The sequence below is a fragment of the Sceloporus occidentalis genome, unplaced genomic scaffold (assembly GCF_023333645.1).
Source record: "Sceloporus occidentalis isolate IW3139 unplaced genomic scaffold, rSceOcc1.0.p SCAF_8, whole genome shotgun sequence".
Taxonomy (NCBI): domain Eukaryota; kingdom Metazoa; phylum Chordata; class Lepidosauria; order Squamata; family Phrynosomatidae; genus Sceloporus; species Sceloporus occidentalis.
The window spans coordinates 15,897,409-15,921,643 of record NW_028316988.1 but is presented as its reverse complement, the minus strand read 5'-3'; the positions used below and the strand labels follow the sequence as shown (position 1 = coordinate 15,921,643).

The 24,235-nt window shown below is 41.3% G+C and overlaps 1 protein-coding gene across 10 annotated transcripts in view; it reads left to right on the top strand.

The window, feature by feature from the left end:
• Window positions 1-24,235, top strand: part of EHMT1 (euchromatic histone lysine methyltransferase 1) — a 90,323-nt gene that overhangs the window by 9,072 nt on the left and 57,016 nt on the right. For 3 of the 10 annotated variants that reach the window (XM_089534935.1, XM_089534936.1, XM_089534934.1), the window contains exon 2: window positions 5,075-5,206. The exons of 2 other annotated variants lie outside the window; for them this stretch is intronic. The gene's annotated coding sequence lies outside the window, so the exon portion shown is untranslated. Of the gene's footprint in view, window positions 1-2,256; window positions 2,319-5,074; window positions 5,207-9,192; window positions 9,229-11,355; window positions 11,486-18,509; window positions 18,873-24,235 lie in introns of those variants that run through there. 5 more of the 10 variants (XM_089534937.1, XM_089534933.1, XM_089534940.1 and 2 more) reach the window with 5 other exon arrangements.

Below are 24,235 nucleotides of genomic sequence, written 5' to 3'. Positions count from 1 at the left end.
TCAAATCCATTAATAATCAAATCCTCAAAAATCAAAGCCATAAATGTGGAGGGACAACTGCAAGATCCCAGTGCATACTGATTTTATCATTTTATGTAAGGGGCACCATTTTACTATACCACTGTGTTAAATGGGATTGAGCATCCATGCATTTTGGTATCTATGGGGGGTCCTGGAACCAAACTCAAGAAGATATCAAAGGATCATGTTATATTATGGTTATGTGACCCATGATATTTTATTAGACTTTTTGTCCAATGGGTGATGCTCCATCAAGTCTTGTTGTCAAGATCTGGCTATTTTTCCTCTTGAAAACCCTACAAATTTGGGCAAACAGACATGTTTAGAAATACACTGGGCCCTTGATGGGGTTTGGTTCCAGGACCTCCAAGCTCCAGGGATGCTCAAGTCCCATATATATATATATATATATATATATATATATATATATAGAATATTTTCAAATCATGGATGGTTGAATCTGTAGCTAAAGAATCCATGGATACGGAGGGCCAACTGCAAACCCTGCAGATTGCTTTGAGAGGTTTCCCTTGAATATATTTCTGATCTGCTTTATGCAAGGTGGTGAAACAACTAGGACTAGGCTTCCAGACAAAAGGATGGAGAGGATTCCTTGCTGGGGGAAGGCAAAGCCATCTACTTATAAATGACAGTACTGATTCTTGAACCAAATTGAGTTGCACCCCCCAGTTTAAGCTCACTTTTCTCCCTGCTCTGCTTCTAATAGACTTCAGATCCATGTTGTTGTCATAGAAACTGCAGAAGTTGATTTAAAAATCCAAATTTAGAAGATTAAAACACATGCAACTCTTGTCTGTATCAACCAGTTGATGAGTTTTCCCTTACGCATGTCACTCTGTGTAACAGAGAAGCCTCGCCTAATTTTATTTTAACCTGGGGATGGATGGAGATTGATCTGTCTATCTATCCATCTTTTATTATCTGTCTGTCCGTCCGTCCGTCCGTCTGTCTGTCTGTCTGTCTGTCTATCTATCATCTTCGATCAATCTATCTTCGATCGATTAATCTACTATCTCTCTCTCCATCTCTCTATCCAGTGGGTTTCCATGGCCAAGCGAGAATTTGAACACTGCTTACCAGACTCCTAGTCCAATGCTCAAACCACTATGGCATATTGGCTTAGCATACTGCAGTGGTTCCCAACCTGTGGGTCGGAACCCCTTTGGGGGTCGAATGACTCTTTCATGGGGGTCGCCTAAGGCCATTGGAAAACACCTATTTAATTACAGTTATGAAGTAGCAATGAAAATCATTTCATGGGTTTGGGTCACCACAACATGAGGAACTGTATTAAAGGGTCGCGGCATTAGGAAGGTTGGGAACCACTGGCATAGTGGTTGAGTATAGACTGTGACTCTGGTGAAGAGTGTTCGAATTCCTGCTCGGCCATGGAAACCCGCTGGGTGATCTTGGATAAGTTGTTTGAATGTTGGAGTATGACTCTAGAGACCAGGGTTTGAATCCCCGCTTGGCAATGGAAACCCACTGGGTGCTTTTGAGCAAGTCACACTCTCTCAGCCTCAGGGGAAGGCCATGGCAAACCTACTTTCAACAGATATTGCCAAGAATACCCTGTGATAGATTTGCCTTAGGGTTGCCATACGTCTGAACCGATTGAAGGCACACAACAACATGTATAACTTTTCTGTTTTTAATTGTACTGTTCTTTTCATGTTATGAGCCGCTCTGGGTCCCAGTTCTAGGAAAAGAGTAAGATACAAATAATAATAATAATAATAATAATAATAATAATAATAATAAATTAATGAACATTTCTGGAATTGAAGCTTCTGCAATCCATTTTCATCGCAACCTGGGAGTTATATTGCAAAAAGGAGCATGGAAACTTTCATTTCCTCCCTTTTCCCTTTGAGCAATGCAAATTTCTCGAGGATCCAGCCTTTTAAAAACACATACTGTTTGGCCTTCTTTTTCCCCCCTCTTTAAAATTAAGCCATAGTTTGGACAAATGGGCAATCTAAAAGCAAAACCGCAGCACATATGAATCTCTCTCTTAATGTGCAACATTTGGCACGGAATATGTACATCTTTTTCTCTTTCTCTCTCCTTCACCTTCTCATTTCTTCCTTTCCCTCTCTCTCTCTCTCTGGCTAGCAATGCAATTGCCAGGCCTCTGGAGGCATATTGTGCGAGGCGAGACATGTACGGCGCATGCTCTTTGTGTACTTTCTTTGGGCTTGGAGCTCATGGAGAGAATAATCTAGGCCTCAGTGAAACCCTTGATCCCCAAAGCCTGATGCACAGAGAGACGCGAGGTATGAACGCTTCCAAGTTTGCATTGCAGGGGCTGCTGGAGGGCATGTGTAACAATATATCCTTGGGAGGATGTTTTGGAGAGGAAATGTCTGTAGCAAAAAGAAAAGAGATGCCTCTTTCCTTCCTTTCTCTCTTGTCAATTTTTTAAAATCTCCATTTGAAGGCCAGAAAGGTTCCTGTTACTTGGAACCTTTCCATTTTATGGTGACATCTTTTAAAAAAGGACCATCTCCGGATGGATGGAAGGCATTGCTCCAAAGCCAAATTCTCTTGGAAAATGTTTTAAGACACTGGGCCATGAAATAATGATCAAGTTGGTTGTGGTTTGCTTGCTTTGTGTGTGTTGGATTCGTCCCTCTCTTTCACTTTTTCTTTCCTCTTTCCTCGCAAACTCTTCCCTGACTCTTCTGGCCCCGTCTCCATCCTGTTTCCCCAAAGTCAAACTTCTCTTTGAAAAATGATAAGGATTTTCATTTTGAGAGCCCTGGGACGTCATTGCTTTTTGCAAACTGACCATTGCTATAAGAAAACAAGGAAACCAGGGTTTTTTGTGGGTTGGGATTTTCTGGGACGTTTGGGCTTTTGCCCAGTTGGGCGGCAACACCAGGCGATGGCAAGAACGCTTGCAAGATTTGAGATGGGTGTTCGGTTTTATTCTCTGGTTATTATTAATATTAGTTTTTAGGCCTTTAGCCTTGATTATTATGTTGGAAAAGATGTAGGAATTGGAAGAAGGCTGGGGAAGAAATGCAAGTGATCAACGTCTCTTTTCCTCCCTTGGGATAAGCATCAATGTTTTCCAAGGCAGATATTTTAAAATGCAAGGTTTCTTTCTCCAAAATGGCTTCCAGTGTAAGGCAAGCTTGGCATTTGGTACTATTAGATATTACTAGAGATAGAGCACTTCCAGAACTGTTGAAGCCGTACAAAAATATCTGTGCTCATATAAACAAGATTCCTTAATAGGAAAGATTTTTATGGGGGGGGGGGGAATAAAACAACATGCAATATGTGATGTCTTATCTGGTCTACATTTTTAATCCTCATCCAGGCGACTGGGATATTTTAGCCCCAAATATTCACATTCACCTAAAATGTAGACTTTTGCAACATTGTCCCCCAAAGAGTTGTCCTGGATTTCTAGAAACCTGCTGCATATATTTTTTAACATACAAATTGTAGCATTTTAAAGGCACAGAAGTTGTATTATTTATATGCATTTAAAAACAACAAAACAGAAAAAAAGGGATGGCTGTTAACTATTCATACATCCCACATCATCTATCTATTTATCACATCTATCTGTCTGTCTCCCATACCTCTGTTTGGCTATTCTTGATTTTTAATCCACAAACACTTCTGTGGATATGGGGGATTTTTAAAATCTTGCAATTGCTGGGATTCTCATTTGGATCAGAAAATACTCCCCATCAAGTCATTAAGTGCATTTTTTAATCCGCTTCAGTGGAGTTGCAGATTCTGTGTATGCATGAAATTGATATTTTTGTGCAATTTAGAGGTATAAATATTGTGGTTTTATTAAGAGCAGTGAATCCATATACACCTAATGTTGGAGAAAGAGCACCAAACAGATAGCAAAATATATATCTTGGTTTGAAGTTGGTTTAATATCCAGGCTTTTTCTAGTCGGTAACTGTCTTTTGTGGCTTGGATGAAAAAGGTTAATTATGGTTAATAAGACACTTCTTGGTTTGATTACTGGAGCTGGAAATGGAGGAGTGAAAGCCCTATATGAGTAGGTTGAGATGGGATCACCAAAGCCAGGTCCACAAGCTGTTTCATGGTCCTGATACACTTAGGATTTAAAATGGATGCTATTTCAGGCAGTTAGGACCAGAACTAGCGAGGTGTTTTGGTTTGAGAGTTGGACTACAATTCTGGAGACTAGGGTTCAGGTCACCACTCAACCATGTAAACCCATTGGGTTGACCTGGACAAGTCATACTCTCTCTGTCTCAGAGGTAAAAGCATACTACCCTCTCTGAACATATCTTTCCAAGAAAACCCCATGATAGGTCTACCTTGGGGTCTCCGTAAGTTGATGATTTGAAAGCATCCAACAACAACAACAAGGACCAACAACATGGTCATCCGTTACACCAAAAATTAACATGCAGGGGTAGCTGTGTTGGCCATGTAACAACTCCAAACAAAAAAATCCATCAGTGATGCCTTTGTTGGCCAACTGAAATGCACAATATACTTGTTACAAGCTTCGAATACTTGCAAAAAGTATATTGTGAATTTTGGTTGGCCCATAAAGGTATCACTGATGGATTTTTGTGAGGAAGCATCTTGTGACTCCTAAAAACTTAACACATGTACTGCGATGTGAGTTTTTTGTAGACGCTCAACGGTGACCATCAAAGCTTATAACTATAATGAATTTCTTAAGCTTTCAAGGCTTCTTTGAAACCTTTGAATACAGGTTTTTTTCTCCTTCTGGGCTTCACTTCAAGCATCGCTGTACAGCAGAAGAGAATGGTAGCAAGGAAGGATAATATTGGGGGACAAAATCGCTGCCATTGAACAGGCGTTTGAGAGTTGCTGTGCATACCAACATCTAAGTATTACCAAGGAAGAACTTGGCTGGAGCTTTTTATTTGCATGAGATTCCAGGGTGTCTGTAACTGTTATCAATTTAATTATCTTTGTGTAACATATGGAAACTATACCAGCAATTTGACGCATTAACTGCACTCTTTTTCTGTCTCTTTGTTCTTTGTCCACACAGGCCTCAGGCTGGCATCCATCTTGGGAAAGAGTCTGAACTCCGGAGCATGCTTAGTCTTAACTGAAATCATTTGCCTTTTGGAAATTAGGCGGCGACGGCATACAGATAATCTTGTTGTACTTTGGATAATAGGTCAGTAGACTCACGTTTATGTTGGTTTCTCCCAGAGGATTTGCTTTTTTAGCTGTTGTTAGAAGTGGTTTGATGGTATAGTGTTGAAGATGAGATCAGATTGGCGGTATTCAGGTTTTTCACAGTAATTTTAATAGGATCTTGCTTGCCATCCTCCACATTGTGTGAAGCCTATAATGGCTGGTTTTGTGGGCATGAGGTGGAATTTTGCTCCTGGAATCAGGAAGCCAACATTCAGTGCAAGAAACATTGGCTAGTGGGATTAAAACTTAATTGGGTATGTGTGCATATGTTTTCTAGTCGCTTGCTGTCTTATAGCGACCCCATTAATTTCGTAGGGTTTTCTTAGGCAAGGAATGCCAGGGGTGGTTTTGCAAGATCCTTTCTCTGTAATATAGCCTACCGCACCTGGTCTTTGTTGGCAGTATTGCATGCAAGTACTAACCAGAGCTGACCCTGTTTAGCTTCCAAGATCAAACGGGATCTGGTGCCTTTTGTATATCTAGGCCCAAAACATAAGCGAATAAAGCGAATGAGCCACACCATGTCTTCTTCTCCCTAACCAGTACATTTGTGCAAATGTTCAAAGGACTTGTTGTGCTTTGTTGAAAAGTCCTCCTTGGCACATTGTCCAGTTGCTCACCTTGTTTCTTTTTGATGTATGAATATCTGTGGGTCTCTCGTTCCCCAGCACTTGCCTTGCTATGCCATGTCAGTGTTTCAGTGGTCTATTAAGCCAGGGCTGGCACAGTGTTAATGGGCTTGTGTGTGTAATTGACACATTGAAATGGACTCTGGAACCCCATCCCAACAATATTGGCATAGGGTTGTTTGGGTTTTTTTGGGTTTGCTTTGTTTGGGGAGGTTTAGAACATAGGATGGATCATCTGGATCAGACTGAAAAACTTAACCTGAAGAAGGGACATGAAGCAATGGCACGCTAACCGTATGCAGTGTGCCTTTTGAGATTTTTGGAGTAATGATAATGGATGTGTTTGGAATTGTGACCAGAAAAATAAGACTTATCCTCTGTGTTAATTGAATTGAAGGTCTGAGTATCTCAAGCTTCCCGGGGCATGGAAGTACTTCTAGATGTTCTTCTGGGCTAATCAGAGCAGCACCATTGTTTGCTTTATTTTCTCAAGGGGTGACGTGTTAGGAACAGAATTGGATCTGCAAGTGAAGATAATCTGTGACACTGCTTTCCATGGTGGCTGGAGGACAACAGATGTGCTTTCGCCATTCTGGAAGATTTGGAGGATACAGCAGAGGGCCTGGGTTGTGCCAAGAGTTAACTGCAAAAACCACAAAATGGCACTGCTGTGGCTTTATTCCAGTTGGCTATGGTGATTGTTGTTGTTCAATGGAAGCCATGGCATCATCTATATTTCCTGCAGGGAGACTGATTTTTTCTGGCCTTAAGGCAAATCAGTAGAGAGAAACAGCTCTTAATTGGACACAGATAGGATAGGAATGAATAGCAGCCTCCAGATGGGTCTAGTCTCTTGCCCTTGCAGGGCAGAATGCAACAACCATATTGATCACAAGGACAGGAAGGTCTGTTCATGTAACACTTAATGATGATCTGGCTGTCCTGTCTACCAATATGTGTTTAGAGTGCTGGTTTATATTATTTTATAAAGCTTTACACAGCTTGGGACCTCAATATGTTTGCCCTCTTATGAACCTGCTTACACTCAGAGATCAACATCTGAGGCCACCATTATCATTTTTCCATTGCTAGGTTAAGATTTTTCTCTAGTCGCCAACCTTTGATGGAGTGATTTTGCAATACACTGAGTTCTGCAATTTGGAAGGTGTTGTTTCATATCATATAATCCCTTTTTGGTTCTTAACTTTGGTGTGTTCTAACAATAAGATGCCATGAGCCTGTTTAAGAAAAAAGCACTTGCAAATAAATGAGTAAATAAATACTCTAAAAGGTGGCTGATCTTGGAAGCTAAGCAAAGCCTTGGTTAATACTTGGATGGGAGATCGCCAATGAATACCAGGTGCTGTAGGCAGGCAAAACCACCTCTGAATATTGCTAGCCCAAGAAAACTCTATGCATTTCATGGGGTTGTCATAGGTTGGTGGGCGACTTGGAGGCACATACACACATACAGCAATACTACTACTGCTACTACTAGTAGTAATAATAATAATAACAACAACAATAATCCAAAGATTATAGAACAGTGGATGCAGATCAAACACATAAAGTTTGTGTTATTGATTATTTATGTAGAAGATTCACCCAAATCCTATCTGACTTATTATGACTTTTGAGAAAAGTATGGATTCTTCTTGCAAACAATTGGCTTTTTAGTTTTCCTTTGAGCCGCCCCAAAAGAGTAGTTAAAAAGAAAGGAATTCAGCTCAAAGTTTGTATGTGTGCATGTGACTTTAGGTGGCTTGCCAACTTATGGTGACCCCATTAATTTCATAGGGTTTTCTTAGGCAACAAATGCTCAGGGGGTGGTTTTGCCAATTTGAAATATAGCCTACAGAACTTGGTATTCATTGGCAGGCACCATCCAAGTCCTAACAAGGGCTGTTCCTGCTTAGCCTCCAAGATCATACACCCCCAGCTCAAAGTTTATTGACCTGTAAATAGTTCTCCTTTGTTTTAAGCCACTATCCAAAGAGATGTCAGACCCTTTGCTGTTATAATTAGGCAAGTTGTCAGTTGTGTGCATTTAAGTTTGGGTGCTTTTAACTCAAGCTGAGACAATCTGAGGTTGCTTTTCTGCAACAAGGTCTGTTGAGTGGATGTACTTTGCTCAGGTTTGTTAATCAGCCTGTTTAACCACAACCTGATAAGAGCTGAAAGAGGTCTCATGGTCCATCTGATAGAGTTGGAAGGTATTTCATGGGTCATCTTCACTCTTTTTTTTATTAGTTGCTTGTGTTGATAGTGATCCTGGTGAGATGCAGTGTCTCCTGGAGACACTGGGAAGATGTGTAGATTGGTTATAAAGCTTTTGTTGATAAGACTGTGGGGTCCCTGTGATCTTTGCGTAGTTGTCCACCTTTCAGCTAAGTTCTGCACTTTGCTGTACCGTTATGTAATGTTCCACTTAACTAAAAACATGAGTCATCTCTGGATTTATTTCACATGTAGCTTAAGGCTGCAAGGAGGTCTACCCAAGGCATAACAGTTACTTGATTTGATGCTCTTCAGTTGAAATCATACACAACAAGTGAAGGAGCATTGCATGAACAGTAATGGCTTGGTTTCTCAAAAAACTGAGGTGGACATTTCTCTTGAAGCCACACAACAACAACAGACCATGGACTAGGCCAGTGATCCTCAACCTTTGGTCCTCCAGATGTTTTGGACTTCAGGTCCCAGAATTCCTGACAGTTGGCCAACCTGGCTGGGGTTTCTAGGAGTTGAAGTCTGAAACACCAGGAGGACCAAAGTTTGGGAACCAGGGGGCTATTAGGTGGATTTGTAATTGATAGACTGGCTGAATCCAAAGGATGCTCACCAATGGTTCCTCTTCATCCTGGAGAAAAGTGACTAGTAGCGTGCCACAAGGTTATGTCCTGTTCCCAGTGCTATTCAGCATCTTTATTGGTGATGTGAATGATGGAATGGAAGTCAAGGTTATCAAATTTGCAGATGACACAACATTTGGAGGGGGTCACTAATGCCCCAGAGGACAGGATCAGAATTCAAAGTGACCTTCACAGATTGGAGAGAGCTGGGCCAAAACGAAGAGAATGAATTTCAACAGGCAGAAATGTAAGGTACTACACTTAGGCACCAAAGAGGAAATGCACAGGTAGGATGGGTGACACCTGGCTTTACAACAGTGTGTGTCAAAGGGATCTAAGATTCTTAATCTAGGACTTTTGCGGTTAACCCATTTATCTTCTTGAAGCAGGTATTCCTAATTTACCATGTAGAAAAGACTTTTCTTCTTCTTCTTAGCACCATCACCAAAAGACAACCAAAGAACATGGTCTTTTGTTTTGGATGTGCATCTTCCGAAAACGACAGTCCCAAACAATTGGTTCGTTCCTTCGATTTTAATATTTTAATAACAATCCTGTTGGAAGCTAGCTGGTTTTCACCAAGACCTTTATTGCTTTCTGGTGACAAGAGCTGAAGATATCTTTTCATTATATAATTTTATTCTCCCCAAAAAGCACCGCTTGCAGATTTTTTTGCTTTGTTTCCAAGGAAACAAGCTGGAAACGCTTGAGGTAGATGCAAATACGATCAACAGATGTGCTCCCTGCTTATATGATCCGAATAATATATTTAATAGGTTTGGAGGCTGAAAAGCGAAAGGATGGTGTGTAGGAGCCAAGTAGTCTTTGTCTGGAGGGAATCTGACAGGGAAAATTCAGGCTGGCGAACTGCATCCGTTTGCATGCTGGGTCCTGTATTTGGAAGCAGAGGAACCTGCTCAACATCCCAGGAGAATTGGTGTCACAAATCCAGATGATTGCCTTGAGGTCCTTTAGATTTAGGCGCGGGATGAATGAGCATCTTCTGGAAAAATCAGGGCCCCAACATACATGCATTTTAGATATTGTTTTGGGGTTGTTCTGCCAGATGTGTTGCGAATTTAAAGAGCAAGGCTTGCTAAGAGACTTGTTTTTTCCTGCTGAAATGTTGGTATCTAGAAGGGGAAGCTGTAATAGAAGTAAATACACCAAAGTAGGAAGAAAGATGTAGAGTATAAATTGACATTGGATGAGTACATTTGAATGTAATCTTGAGAAGGTGTGTGTGTTTGTGTGTCTTTACAGTACACGCAGGTGGGGGCAGTAACATACAACTGGACCTTTGGATTCATGAATTGGATCATCATGTCACCGCCATTCAATAATATGGGGCATGATTATACATGTTCTTTCTAAGAGGGGCCGAAAAATTGAATTCCCACTGGATCCAAAGGGCCGGCTATATTTTGTTTGCTTGATTTGTTACCCACTGAAAATGTAGATCTTTCTCACACAAGTGGTCCCATTGAATTGGTACAAGCATGGTTGTAAAATGCAATAATTTGCACTACTGGAAAGTCACGGAGCACTGTTGCTTTTGGTGCACACACATGATCTTTTGGTGATGGGGAGTTTTGGATTTGTCCTTAGGGCTTGGAGAAGTGAGGAAGACAAATTTAAAATGATGCATTGGAAAAAATCCCCCTTGCTGTCTTTCCCAGGAACAAAGAATGACACCAGTCAAATGTAGTACAACGTAGGCTGAATTTTCATTAGTCCTTGTTTCGCCTTGGGTTTTTTGAAGGTTGTGTTATATATAATGGTATATATATATATATATATATATGTCTTTCTCTGGCTTTTCTTCGCGAACAAAGATTCAGGAAGGACTCATCCCGCACTTTCTACAAGTGCGTTGATAACTAAAAAGGCCAATCCGAGATAAACAAGTCCAGTTGCAGAAAGCATAAAAAAACCATGTTTGTGTGATTGCACATGTCTTCTGTTTGACTTGAATAGGAATTGGGTTGCAATGTTTCCTTCCTGTGAAGATGGTGCCATGTTCAGTTTTTAATGCAAGAAAACTTCTTGGCAGTAGCACCTCGTATTATATATCAAAAGTAATAATAATAAAAAAATGATGTTTATATGATTGCACATTTCTCCTGTTTGACTTGAAAGGGAATTGGGTTGCAATGCTTCCTTCCTGCAAAAATCATGTTTGTGTGATTACACAAGTCTGCTGTTTGACTTGAATAGGAATTGGGTTGCAATGTTTCCTTCATGCAGTGAGGATGGTCCCATGTTCACTTTTTAATGCAAGGAGATTCCTTGGCAGTGGCTCCTCACTCTTAAACATAATTTGTAATTATTTGGTGCATTCTTTCGTGACGTTGAATGAAACCTGAATTCTCGAGGGTGAAAGCATTGTTTAATTGACACGTCTCTTTTAAACACAAGTCAGGTTTGTTTGTTTGTTTTGCACTTTGCTGCCTTTCCTTACACAAGCGAAGAGTTGCATGTGCCTTGTGCATGCTTGAAGGATTGAATGTGAATTGTGCATCCACCTGGATGGGGCTGTGGATGAAACAGGGAGGTTGGCTGGATCCCTGTGAATCCAGCTCTTTTGAGCTAATGGCCCTTCCTTATGCTTACGTTTCATTAAAGCTCCGAAATGGCTGAAGATCAGCTTCGACTGAGCATGCTCCAAGCCTGGAAACTGCACCCATAGAGGGAGATGGGGATTGTGAATGAAGGAGTTGAGAGGCCTGGATAAAGGAGATTTTATTTCCCGGCTTTCTCCAGAAAGAACCAGAGGTAGGGTGCAATGGCAGTTTGCTTCTCTTACCAAGGGGTTTCATCAGGGTTTCTGCCATGGGGCTAACAAAAAGGCATCTTGGAAGTGGTGGGATCAATTTTGCAAGCTGCAAAAGGCAAAACAGTTGACACGAGGTGACGTAAAAAGAGTGCTTTTCCTGCTGATCCTGATGTGTGTTGGAAGACCTGAAAGCAAAGATCTTTGGCTGACCCTGTAAACCCTATATTGAGCGAGGACTTGGGTTTGGGCACATGGACTTCGCAAACCAGAGGGAAGGCCAGGCTTCGAGGTCTTGTGCAACGTGTTCAATACTGGGCCTGCCTTCTCACATCGAACATCCCTTGTGGTCAATAGACCTGAAAGTACCTTAATTTTGGTTTCACACCAAGGCTGCTAGCAGTAGCACAAAGACGGGATGCCATCTTAGAATAACATCCTTTTTCTTCCTTCCTTCCTGTGCATGATGCTTTCTTTCTTTTTATCCAAGATGTGTAACAATGTACCGTGTGAAGTGGGGAGGGAAAAGGAAGAAAGGGGTGTTCTAGAATTGCAAAGATGTCGAACAGTCTATCAAAAAATATCTGTGTTTGGTTGTCTCTGTGTGTGTGTGTGTGGTCTTTTGGCTGATGCGTTGCTCTTTTTCAGATGGGCAGAACAGTTTAAAAGAAAGAACAGCTGTGATATATAAAGACTTGGCCAGGAAGTAGTGTTTCTCATGCATTAAACCGAATAGGGGAAAGGTAACACAAAAGAGGTTTCCACTGCTGTATGGTTTTTTAACTTTATAATTTACTGGTTTTGGGTTTGGATTATGCTGATCCCTGTTTCACCTTAGAGAAGTCCTTGAGTATCTTGCCAACAAATTGACCTTCTGGGCAGTAAAAACGTCTTCCCCTAAAAGCTCTGTGACTTGGAGTCAGGTTGTGTTTGGTTTATAGTTGGTTTGTAACTGGAAATAGTGGCTTGTGTAGAGATCAACTAAACCTTGGCAGTTGACCGCTGATGTTTATATCATTTAAGAACAGTGCAAGATGTGCAAGAATTGGATAGGAAACTTCTTGATCTCCAGTAGTATTGGAAAAGAAATTGGTTTCCACCGATTACTTCTATCCAAGATGTTCAAGTTTCCTCTGTGCCCATATCCTTTGGCTTCTCACCTTTAGCAGGCTGGAATTCCTCTTGCTTTTCAGATACTTATGCAGTTATATCTTTGAAAAAGGCAAACATGTTTGAAAAACACGCACAAACATGTTTCAGTTGAGAAAAAGACTGCATATCTTAGGCATTTAAAAAAACCCATATGCACATAGGTAAAAATGTACACAAAATTCTGCGTGAAATGGCATCATGTACTGCAAGGAGAGGAAAGAATAGGTTTGAAAAAATGAACAAAATCAGGAGGTTTTTATATCTCTGGCCTCCAGATATCAGTGGAAAAGTGTGATTTTGCATTCAGGTGAGATTTGCATTGAAATAAAGCTACTAGGTGCTATGTTTCTGGCAGAACTGCTGTGCCTTTGATGGGTTGATGTTGACCATCTGAACATCAACCTAGAACAGAACGATAGTGATTGGGATTTGCAGCAAGAACTTCACATGTTTTAAATCCATTCTTTGTACTTGAAAAGAGAGAAAATCTCTTTATGGCACTTATTTTGGCCTTTTTATTGCTTTGTCTTGAAATAGTTTCCAAACAACCACCCTCCCCCATTTTCATGTATGTCTGTTTTCACGAAGGCACTCGGTGCTAAAAATTATGAAGCCATTTTACTGTTGGCAGTGTCACAAAAAGGTAAGGTAGACTTGACTGGCACACTGCCATCTCTTTGCAGGGATACCTTTCCTCTTTGGAAGGGCAAGCTGCCTTCCCCTTTGGTTTGCCTTCCTCTTTGTTATTTGCAGAGTTTATAGGGAGGGAAGACATCTGTCTTTGCTGCTTAACCTGCTATTTTCCAAACACAAAAGGCAAGTGCAGAACTGTCTGGAAAATCGACGTTGGCCTTTGCTGTTGTCAACTGAAGATTGCTTTGTGCCTTTGTGCAGATGTGTCAAAAGTGGTTTTTTTTAATCACTGATGTGCAAAAAGCAAAAAAAAAAAAAAAAAAGGTTACAAAATCAAGGGGCAAGATGGGGAGGTGAAGAGAAGAGACATTTCAAGGAATTAGGGAATTCGAGCAAAGTAGTGTCTGATGTTGCATGCAATGCTGGAAGCAGAAACAAAAGTGAATGGAGGCAGCCATTTTGATGGGCAAGAACAGAGTTCACAACCAACATGGCTGTGTCTTTCTCTTGCAGTACAATGTCTCTGATGGTTTCCATCTGTCCCCTCCATCTCCTCCTCTTTCTCATCCCAGGTAGTGGAGAAATACATTCCCCGGTCTGAATAAAACAGCCCCATTGATTTGAAGCGGTGTATTTGGAAACACATTCAGAGGAAGATTGTGTATGGTTTCAGACATCCCTTCCTTTATCCACTTTCAGCACAACTAGCGCATGGCATTGGGGGGCATTTTAATGAAGACCAGAAATCACACTTTCCGATTGTCAAGATGGTCCTGATGGATGAGCTTGTTGCTTTGCAGAGGGGCTTGCAAACGGGAACCACTTAGGGATCATTTATACTTTCCTCTGTTGATTTCAGGTCTAGTTTTAAAGCAGTATATTCAACCTGATTTGGTTTTGTTGGCACAATCAACCTGCCTTTTGTCTGTTTAAGGCGAGAGTGTTGTTTTCAGGTATTCTTTGCTCTAGCAGAGATTTTAGTATGGAGGTTTTCTATGGTTGTACTCAAGTACTGCTTCAAATCTCTCAAAGAAATGGGACACAAGCACACCTAATTCTGTACTTTGCTGGCTTTCTATGCCTTGCACCATTTACAAATTTCTGGCAGACTGGAAAAAGGCAAACACTCATACAAATCCGGCTGAATTTTGGCTTCACCTGCAGAATGGCAAGACTTGGAAGTGGAGCTCTGTTGCAGTTCATTGAATCCACTTCAGAATATTTTTCATGTGTTCGACTTTAGCTTGCAATGTCCCAGGGATCCTTCCTGAGGGTTTCATCCTGGTAACAAGAGATGATGGCACTCAGCATCTTTTCAGGACTGGCATCCCAGCTACTCTAAGGGTTTAGGAGGAAAGCAAAGGTTTTCTGGTGTGACCAAGTAGCTTTTAATAATGACAAAAGTAAAAGACATTGCCGAGTTCAATTTTTTTCAGCTCTTGGGAATTGCTGCATTTTTTGTACTCTCTTTATTGCTGTTGATAATAATATTAATTAATTAATTACCAGATACTAGCAAACCTCCTCTGAAAACCCCATGATTTCGCTTAGGGTCGACGTAAGTTGGAAGGTGACTTGAAGGCACACAACAACAACAGCTGCTTTCTTGGAGAAATACAAGAGAGGATTTTCCTGTCTCAGACTCACTTGAATTGTAGTTAAATGTTACGTAACTACTTTCTCTCCTGGAGTTGTTTTCTTTCTTCTCTCTTTTCCCACTTCTCTGTATATGAGTCTTGTTGACTGTCTTTTGGGCTTTGTTTTCAAAAGGAGGTGAGTTTTGGAAGGAAACTGCCTCCTTTCTGAGCTGGCGCACGGTGGCGCATAGACCCACAGAGAGAGCTATGTGCTTTGTGGTCTTAGCTAGACCTGTTTGCTCACATAGTCCAGGAAGGCACCTCCTTCCTCTGCTTTAAACAGCCTTTGTCCTCAGCCTCAGAGAGTGAATGTGAAAGTATTTTGATCATTGTCACGAAAGTGCAGCAAATGAGCTGAATGCATAGCCTAGTGTGGACCTGCATATCTGAGTATCTGCAGTCGTATCTTAGATTTCTGCATTAAACTTCACTTTCAGTTGTCCTCTGGAACAGTTGTCCTTCTCTTTTGCTTTCTTTTCCTTTCTCTCATCCACAGTCAATATAAGACTGTATGGCAGTGGGACTTACATGAAAAGGCTAGGGTCTTGACAACCCATGTTTTAACATTTCTAAGACAGTTCAGTTTGGACTTTGTCCATCCCATGCGTTTGACCATGCTGTCAACAGCGAAGCTATAATTCTATGCGCAATAGTTGCTGGATTTGGTGGAACATGAATAACCAGGCTTAAGGGTGGGATAAGAAGAGGATGATAGTGGTTTGAGTGTTGGACTATGACTCTGGAGACCAGGGTCCGATTCGCCACTCGGTCATGAAACCTATTGGGTGACCAATGTGACATTCTTTCAGCTTTAGGGGAGGCAATGGCAAACCTCCTTTGAACAACTCTTGCCGAGAAAACCCCATGATAGGTTCACCGTGTGTGTATGTTGTATTCCTTCAAGTTGTTTCTGATTTATGGCAACCCTAAGGTGAGCCTATTATAGGGTTTTCTTGGCAAGATTTGTTCAGAGAAGGTTTGCCATTGCCTTCTCCAGAGGCTGAGAGACTTGCCTAAGGTCACCCAATGGGTTTCATGGGTGATCTTCAGGGTTGGAGTCCCAACGCTTAAAGCACTATGCCACACTGGCTCTGGTTGCCATAAGTTGGCGATGACTTGAATGCACATGTCAACAATAACAACAAATGCCCCCATGAAAATGTCCTTGGTTTTGTTGTTGTGTATCTTTGAGTTGTTTTTGATTTACGACAACCCTAAGGCAAACCTATCATGGGGGTTTCTGGGGCTGAGAGTGTGTGACTCACCCAAGGTCACCCAGCCAGTTTCCATGACTGAGCAAGGAATCCAACCCTGGTCTCCAGAGTTGTAGTCTAATACCTAAACCACTACACCATGTTGGCTTTCTGAACCATCCCTTTTTGTTGTGTTCCTCCAAGTAATTTTTGACTTATGGGTACCCTAAGACGACCCTATTGTAGGGTTTTCTTGACATGTTCCTTCAGAGTGGGTTTGCCATTGCCATCCTTACAGGTATTTAAAACGTAGCTTGATTCTTGCCTTTGAAGTACCACTTTTTAAAGCTCAAAGACCTAGTTCTTTGAGAGGTGCATTCTTTCCAAGCCAGGTTTTTACCAAGCTAAAGCCACAGTGTTATCTATACCGTCCTGTGGGTTATATTTTATTTTATTTTGCCATTTTTGCAGCCATTCCGTTGCCAGAAGTGAGACGCAGAACGGGACGTGTTTGAGAATCTGTGCTGGTTGTTTCATGGGTTTGTTTGAAAATCCTCTTTGATGTGGAGCGTGTGTTCGTGGCCCTGGCATTTCTTCCTGAGGTTAATTTTGTAGGTCCGAATCAAAGAAGTAAGGCACTGGATATTATATTTGACTGCAGCTGTTTTACCGAAAGCTACAGCAAGGGTTGAAAGGCGGCAGGGCTGTTTGGTTTTCTGTCGCTTCCATGGAAGACTCTGCCATTTCCAGACGCTGACTTAAAGGCCAGGAAAATCCCTCTGTAAATTAAGCATAACTTGAAGGTAGTTCATCAGAACCTACATGCTAATTTATTAAAACTCTTTCCCAATGGATTTTCTTGCTTTTTTCCCTCCCCACCTTGTACCTTTTAGCTTGCTTTTTAAAAGACTTCAGCAGGACTAAGGAGAAAAGAGAGTTAAATGCTTGGAGAAAAGAAGAAAAAGGCTAGCATTTGTGTTGATCCTGTCTTGGAACAGCTGCGTTCCTTGTTTTGAACTATTTCCATTTTCCATCTGGTTGTTCTGATACAATATTGTGCTGGTTAGTACTTTCAAGGGGTCCGGACATGAGTTAAAAGGAGACCTTTTGAGTATGGACCGAGTTGGAATTCGATCTCCTTGCCTTAGGATATCTGGAAAGGTTTGGTATTTCTATATACAGTCAGCTTTGCATATCCGCGGATTCTTTATCCACAGATTCAACCATTCACGGCTTTAAAATATTCCAAAAATATATAAATTTCCAAAAGGAAATCTTGATTTTGCTATTTTATGTAAGGGACACCATTTTACTAGGATGTTGTATTTAAAGGGACTTGAGTATCCACAGATTTTAGTATCCAAGGGGGGTTCTGGAACCAAACCCCAGCAGATACCAAGGGTTGTATTTCTGAATTTGTATGTATTCTAACTCCTTTATTTGGTCTTCTTTCACCCATAAGAGACCGTCTTTTTCCTTGCGGAAGTTACTACTTGCCTTCTTAAGGCTGCCAACTCATTCTGTTCTCGACCTGCTCATTACTACTTGGTGGGAACGGTTGTGTGCTTTTCTATATTAAGAATGCACTGAAAGCGGTCTGCACAAATCTTTTCTCTGCATCGTGGCCCACTTTAGCTCAGCTCTCCTCTCTTCCCCTCTCCTCTTTTTCTTTTTGGGTAGGAACACATTTGGAGAAGAGCTCAAAAGGTAGGGGAATGGCTGTACTTCTTTGGCTTTAGTCTTAACTATATCTATGTCGTTCTTTGGAATCAATCCATCTCTGCACCCCTTACCCTTAACAGAACTTTTCTGTAGGGTATTTGCATTAAAAACGTGCATACATTATACACAGAGTGCTTTAACAGACCTGAGAGGGTTGCTATGACATGAGCTTTAGTTGCACTGAAAACGGTGACAATTTGCAGTTTCGCATTGTATTCATTTATTTTAAATTTTCTGCCAATCTGGTCATTTGCATCGAGGGCCTTGGTTATGACATTCTGTTCCTCTTTCCAGATCTATATTGCCTTTTCTTTTGCTTTTCTACTTGACCTAGTTCCCCACTGGAAATTGTCCCTTTGCATATATGACTTTTCACATCTATTGTTGCAAAGGTAACCAACTGTACAGAAATATTTATAATGGCAATAAACTGTATTTTTCCAATGTTGTGTGACTGAAATCCATTCCAAGATGGCCACTGTAAAAAGGAAGAAAAGTCCATTCACTCCACCCTGGTGTGGAGATTTGTGCACATTGTTTGTTGTGGGTTTTTCGGTCTCTGTGGCCATGTTCTAGAAGAGTTTGTTCCTGATGCTGTGCACTTTTCTAGCCTCCACCATTTGCCTGTTTGTAGGCCATTGATGTGAAGTCTTTATGCTCTTCCAAAACGCTTCTGCTTTTCCTTCCAGGCCGGTTGATCCATCTGAAGCTTGGCACGATTTCAGCCCTGTGCCTTGGTTTATCTCGCTTTAACCCCACGTTCAAAAACAGGCCAGAAGCAGGCAGGGTCTCCCTTGGCTTGTCGCTTTGCCTGAAATAACACCAGCTTCCAGTTGACGTCTGCAAGTTCTCTTTTGAAATGGCTGCAGCTTGAAACGGTGAAAATGGTCTCCACTGAGCATGCTCACTCAGTAGAGGGAGCTTTTTCCCCTTCTTCTTTTATCACATGAGCAGAAACTGAATCACTCTTCATGAGGATCTGGGATTTGGGAACTCTTTGAGCCTTCCTTTACAAAAACTAAAATAAGAGAAGCCAGTTGCTGTGTTTGCAGGTACAGTTGCTTGTGACTTCCACCTTTTCCCTTGTGTCAGAAGGGAGCAGGTTTCCTTGCTTGTTGTGCGGTTGTGGGAATGTTGTCAGGTTGCAAAGGGGGAATGTTGTCAGGTTGCAAGAAGGGGGACAGGTGGACGATCATGGCTTGGTTGCAGTTGTGTATTCTTGTTGCCCTACTCAAGAAGCAAAGCGCGCATACAGCACAGAGGTATACCTCTTGCATATTGATGCAGAATGTTTCTGCATCAATGAGAGCCAAGGCTCATATTTGGAGAAAGAGGAGCAGAGTGAGGAGGATTGGGTTATGGCCATTTCCCTTGCTGTGTAACCTTCCTGACTCTTTTCCTCTGTTTTGTTTCCATTGCGCTGTTCAGTAGGACGTTATTCACCCTTCCATGATGCCAGCTTCCGAAGGCTGAAGCTGAAATTCTGCAAACGTTGGCAATTTGAGGCTCACCTGCCTCTCTTTTAATGCTTATTTTGGGGACGAAAAGGACTTGGAGTATTTATGGTTGAACAGGAAGTTAGATAATTTCTTGGAAATGTTCCATCGTCTGTACAGTCCTTGCACAAAAATGTATTATTTGAAGAGAAAAGAATACAGAGGAGAAGATCCAGGGAGGTTTTCATGCCTTTGGGAGCTGCTAAGGTCAGGGAAAGAGGCCTTGTAGGTGTGATTTTTTTATTTGCCTGTATAGAAGTGTTTCCCAAAAGAGCTGAAAAGCCACAGCTGTGTGTTTTGAGTAGCACAAGGTTGACTTGGTAGGCTTCTTTGTCTCAAGCAAAAGAGAAGCCATTTTGAATGTAATGCTATCTCTGGCATGGCATCCTCTGTTCAAGGTAAAAAGGCTGAATATTAGAAAGGGAACGGTAGAAAGATTGACATACTAACTGAATAGTTAGTTGACATGCTGAGATAAAAACAAGCCCAAAACCCCTCTCCCCCCAGGTCTGTTCTGTCAAAGACAAGACACTTCTCAGAACTAATAAGATCCATGCAACTGTTGTAGGATTTCTCCATTGCTTTGGTTTATTGCAAAGGATTGAGAACGGCAGGTGATTTTTTCACGCCTTGTTCTATCATTGTGATTAATATACTGTCTTTAATTTTAGGCCTGTTTTAAGGCAAGCATGTATGTGTGCATGCGCCTTCAAGTCACCTGGTGACTTATGGTGACCCCATGAATTTCATAGGGTTTTCTTTGGCAAGGAATCCTCAGAGCTGGTTTTGCCAGTTCCTTCCTGCGAAGCATAGCCTACCGCAGTTGTTCCTAAACTTTGGTCCTCCAGGTATTTTGGACTTCAGGTCCCAGAAGCTCCAGCCAGCTTGGCGACGAACAGTCAAGTCCAAAACACCTGGAGGATCAAAGTAACCTGACCTTATTTATAATTTATTAGTGTTGACTCACAGCTTGGAAACATTTACATTTTTGGCATGACTTCTCCCAGAATGCCCTAGCCAGCATGGCCAATGGGCATAATAAAAAGCTGTGAGCCAACACTACCAAATTATAAGCAAGGACAGGTAAATGGTTCATCCATGTATCTGCAAGCCGAGGACAAAATTGTGACCGTTCTTGTGCAGAAAAATAGCATGTCCAAACTCTAGATCCAGCCTCTGGAGCATCAGTCCGATGGTCTAATATATATGGATGGGGAAATAGTGGCTACAGTCTTATCTGGTTTGTTAACATGTTGTGCTTTGTTCAACATGGAAGATCTTTCCATCAGACCTATCCAGATGTTTTTACAGTGTTCATTTAAAACTATGGACTAAATGTTTTAATATGTATTTGCATGTTCTTTTAAACTGAAGTTGTGTGGTTTCAGCTGATGTTGTGTCTTTTTAATTGATGCACCTTGGATGTTCTTGTTCCCTGCCTTGATCCATGGGGAGAGGCGGCAAGAAATAAATACAAGTTATCCAAAAAGCTTAGAAGCAGGAGTGTTTGGGTTTTCACATATATATATATATATATATATATATGATTTTGGAATATCTCGTTGTATATACATTCATAATGAGATATCTTGGAGATGGGATCCAAGTTTAAATTCATTTATGTTTCCTAGAAACCTTTCACAGATAGCCTGCAGGTAATTTTATACAATATTGTAATTAATTTTGTGCATGAAACGAACTTTGTGTAATGGAACCATCAGAAAGCAAAGAAGAAACCCAGTCACCCATGAAAGAGGTTTTGTATTTTGGAATATTTGGGATTTTGGGATTCTGGATAAGGGAGGCTCAACTTGTATCATCATCATCATCATCATCATCATCATCATCATCATCCTGAAGAAATTAGATTCCTCCTTTTCCTCTGAAGAAAATGCAAACTTCTCAGCTCATTTTTTTCCTCCCCATCTTTAAATTGTAAGTAGAAATTAATGTAGTGACGAATGGTTGCTGCTACAGGGATGAGATTCATATGCTAGGATTTACCTTGTTCCAAAACCACCTCCGAAGATGAACTGAAATGCCTTTTCCATTGGAAGCTGGAGATGGAGGGATAGTGCATCCTTTAAAAGGTAGAGTCATACATGATGTGAAAGGGTGTTATTAATCCTAAACCTTTGATGGCTTTCTGCATTTATCTTCAGCTCTGCTAATGTAATGACTAATCTTCTCTCTTCTCGTTTATTCTTTAACTGATAATGGGGTTCCTGACGGCTGACTAAGTCTGCAAAAGCAAAGGTATCCTACAGTCGCTTTCTTCCGGTTGAATGTATTTCACTCCTCCTGCCTGAAATGTTGTTAAATCTTTAGCACGCTTCCTTTAAAACAACAGTACTGGCAACCCAACACCTTTTCTGCTCCTGAATCACGCAGTGTCGTCTCAAACAAATGCTGCCTACCTGCGAAGAAGAGTTATGCTTGATCTGTCAGCTTGCTTCCCTTCTTTGCGTTCCTTCCATTCTTTGTTCAGAAGACTGGTGTGAAGGATGTCTTCCTGTGGCTGCGATATGGGACACAGTCAAAAGGTGGCAAATTAATTGGACTTCAAGCACCAGACTTTCAGGCAACTAATTTTCCTCTTGTAGTGCTATTCGTGTTTCCTTTTCTGTAGAACCCGCATCCTGTTTTTTTATTCTAAACAGACATAACAGGATCATCAGACAACCTTTACGTTATAATACAGGTTGAGTGTCCCTTATCTGAAATCCAGGACCAGAAGTGTTTTGGATTTCAGATTATTTTGGATCGTGGAATACCTTTATTTGGCCAGTGCCCAAGTCGAAACCCAGAATTCATTTATCTTTCATATACGATGGGTCCCTCATACAGTATTTGCTGGTAGGGGCACAGGACCCCCATAAAAATGAGAAATAAAATAAATACTCTTATTTTAACCTAAGAGACCATCTCTCTAGGAATCTCTAGGTCCTCCAGTGCATCTCTCTGGCTATCATCAAACAGAGGTTGACTACAGAGTTGTACTAAAGGACCTAAAATTCATTTTCTCTAGGAATCTCTAGCTCCTTCTTCCTTCAGTGCTTTATGTCTCCGTTTCTTGAATAACGGCTCTCCGCATCCTAAGATTGCATGGGTACAGAAGTCAAACCGAATGCGCATTTGGAAGAGATTTGGAAAGGTTGTCCTAGATCCGTTAAAGATTCTGTGTTCTGCAAATTTGTTACTGGCTTCCCTTTAGGGAGTCACCTAGAAGCTTTAGCAAGCTCTTTCTTTGATCTGCATGTTTTTCTTGCACTGTATAAAGGCTTTATACACTATTTATACCCTTGGTCCCTTCCCTAGTTGTGAGATAGACTTTGGAGCTGCATTGCACTGATGTGCTTGAGTCTGATAACTGTGTTGTGCGGATGGCGTGCTTTAAGAGGGTAGCACATTCAGTGTGCCTAACGGTTGCCAGAACATACGATAATCTGGTAAAATCTGCTCGAGCAAACTGCACAGTATAAGCCGGCAGGCTGGTGCTTTGGAGTGTGTGTATTTGTGTATGTGTGGCAGAAACATCTTTAGCACCCACTAGAAACTGCTTGCTCTGAGGCATCTTCATGTTCCTCTACAGGAATTCTCCAAATAAATTTGGAAGAAGGAAGAAGAGCAAGGATGTGTTAAAAGGGAGTTAAGAGGAAAAGACAGTCTCTGAAATTCAGCCTAGTATTCTAAATATCCTAAAGGCAACAGGTCTTGTCTGTCCTTGGAGGCTAAGCAGGGTCAGCCTTGGTTAGGACTTGGATAGGAGACCACCAACAAATACAAGTACTGTAGGTTATATTTCAGAAGACGGAGCTGGCAAAACCATCTGTTTTCCTTGCCTGAGAAAGCCCCATGAAATTCATGGGGTCGCCATAAGTCGAAAGGTGACTTGAAGACACAAACACACACACACATACACACACACACACACTGCAGCTTGCCATTATTGTCTTCCTTTCAACACACAAGGAATTGGTGCTTTTTATTTGGGGCTGCAAGAGGTAGCAGATTGGGTACCGGTTGAGTATCCCTTATTCAGAATCCCGAAATCTGAAACATTCCCAAACCCCCAAAATCAGGATAGTGACACCTTCACTTTCTGATGCTTCAGTGTACACAAACCTTGTTTAATGCACAAAATTATTAACAAATATTGTATAAGGTTACCCCCAGGCTTTGTGTATAAGGTGTATAGGAAACATAAATGAATTTTGTGTTCAGACTTGGGTTGCATCGCCAAGATATCTCATTATGGATATGTATATATACCAAAACCTGAAAAACCAGGAGAAAACCTGAAAAATCAGGATAAAGGATACTCAATCTGAATACTACAGGTTGTTCAGTGAGTCGGAGTAGGGAATACCAGTAGATTGTTGCTTGCAACTCATCCATGTTAGGGCTTTCAACATTGCCAGGCTGTGAATCCTTTCCTGCCTTTGCCTTAGCGGAAATATTGCAAAGGCAAAGGTTTGAGTCTGAAGAAGCAAGCCATAGTGGCGATGGGATTAAGGACCTCTGTTTGTTCAAGGGAAATGACATATTCCCTTTTTTTCTTTGTCTACATTAAACACACATACACACGCACACCAGTGGAAAATATCAGTGGGTGGTGGTTTTAACCAGCAGCAGTTTTAAAGGGAAATTGCAAAGCGAAATCTTAAATTTCGCTTTTCAGGTGGAGTTCTGCAACTCATGTTTCTTCCTGGACTGTTCGAATGGAGCCAGCTGGTTTGCCCTTAAAAACCTTTTGCAGCCTCCCTGATCTTTTCTTTTGTTTTAAAGCTGCCTTTTTTAAAAAACAAAACCCCAATTTTCCAAGCATGGTAATCTCTCTTCCTCCTCCTCCTCCTCCTCCTCCTCCTCCTCCTGGTCTGCAGGGAAAGGGGAGCTTGCCCTGATCAAGGCTTGACAGA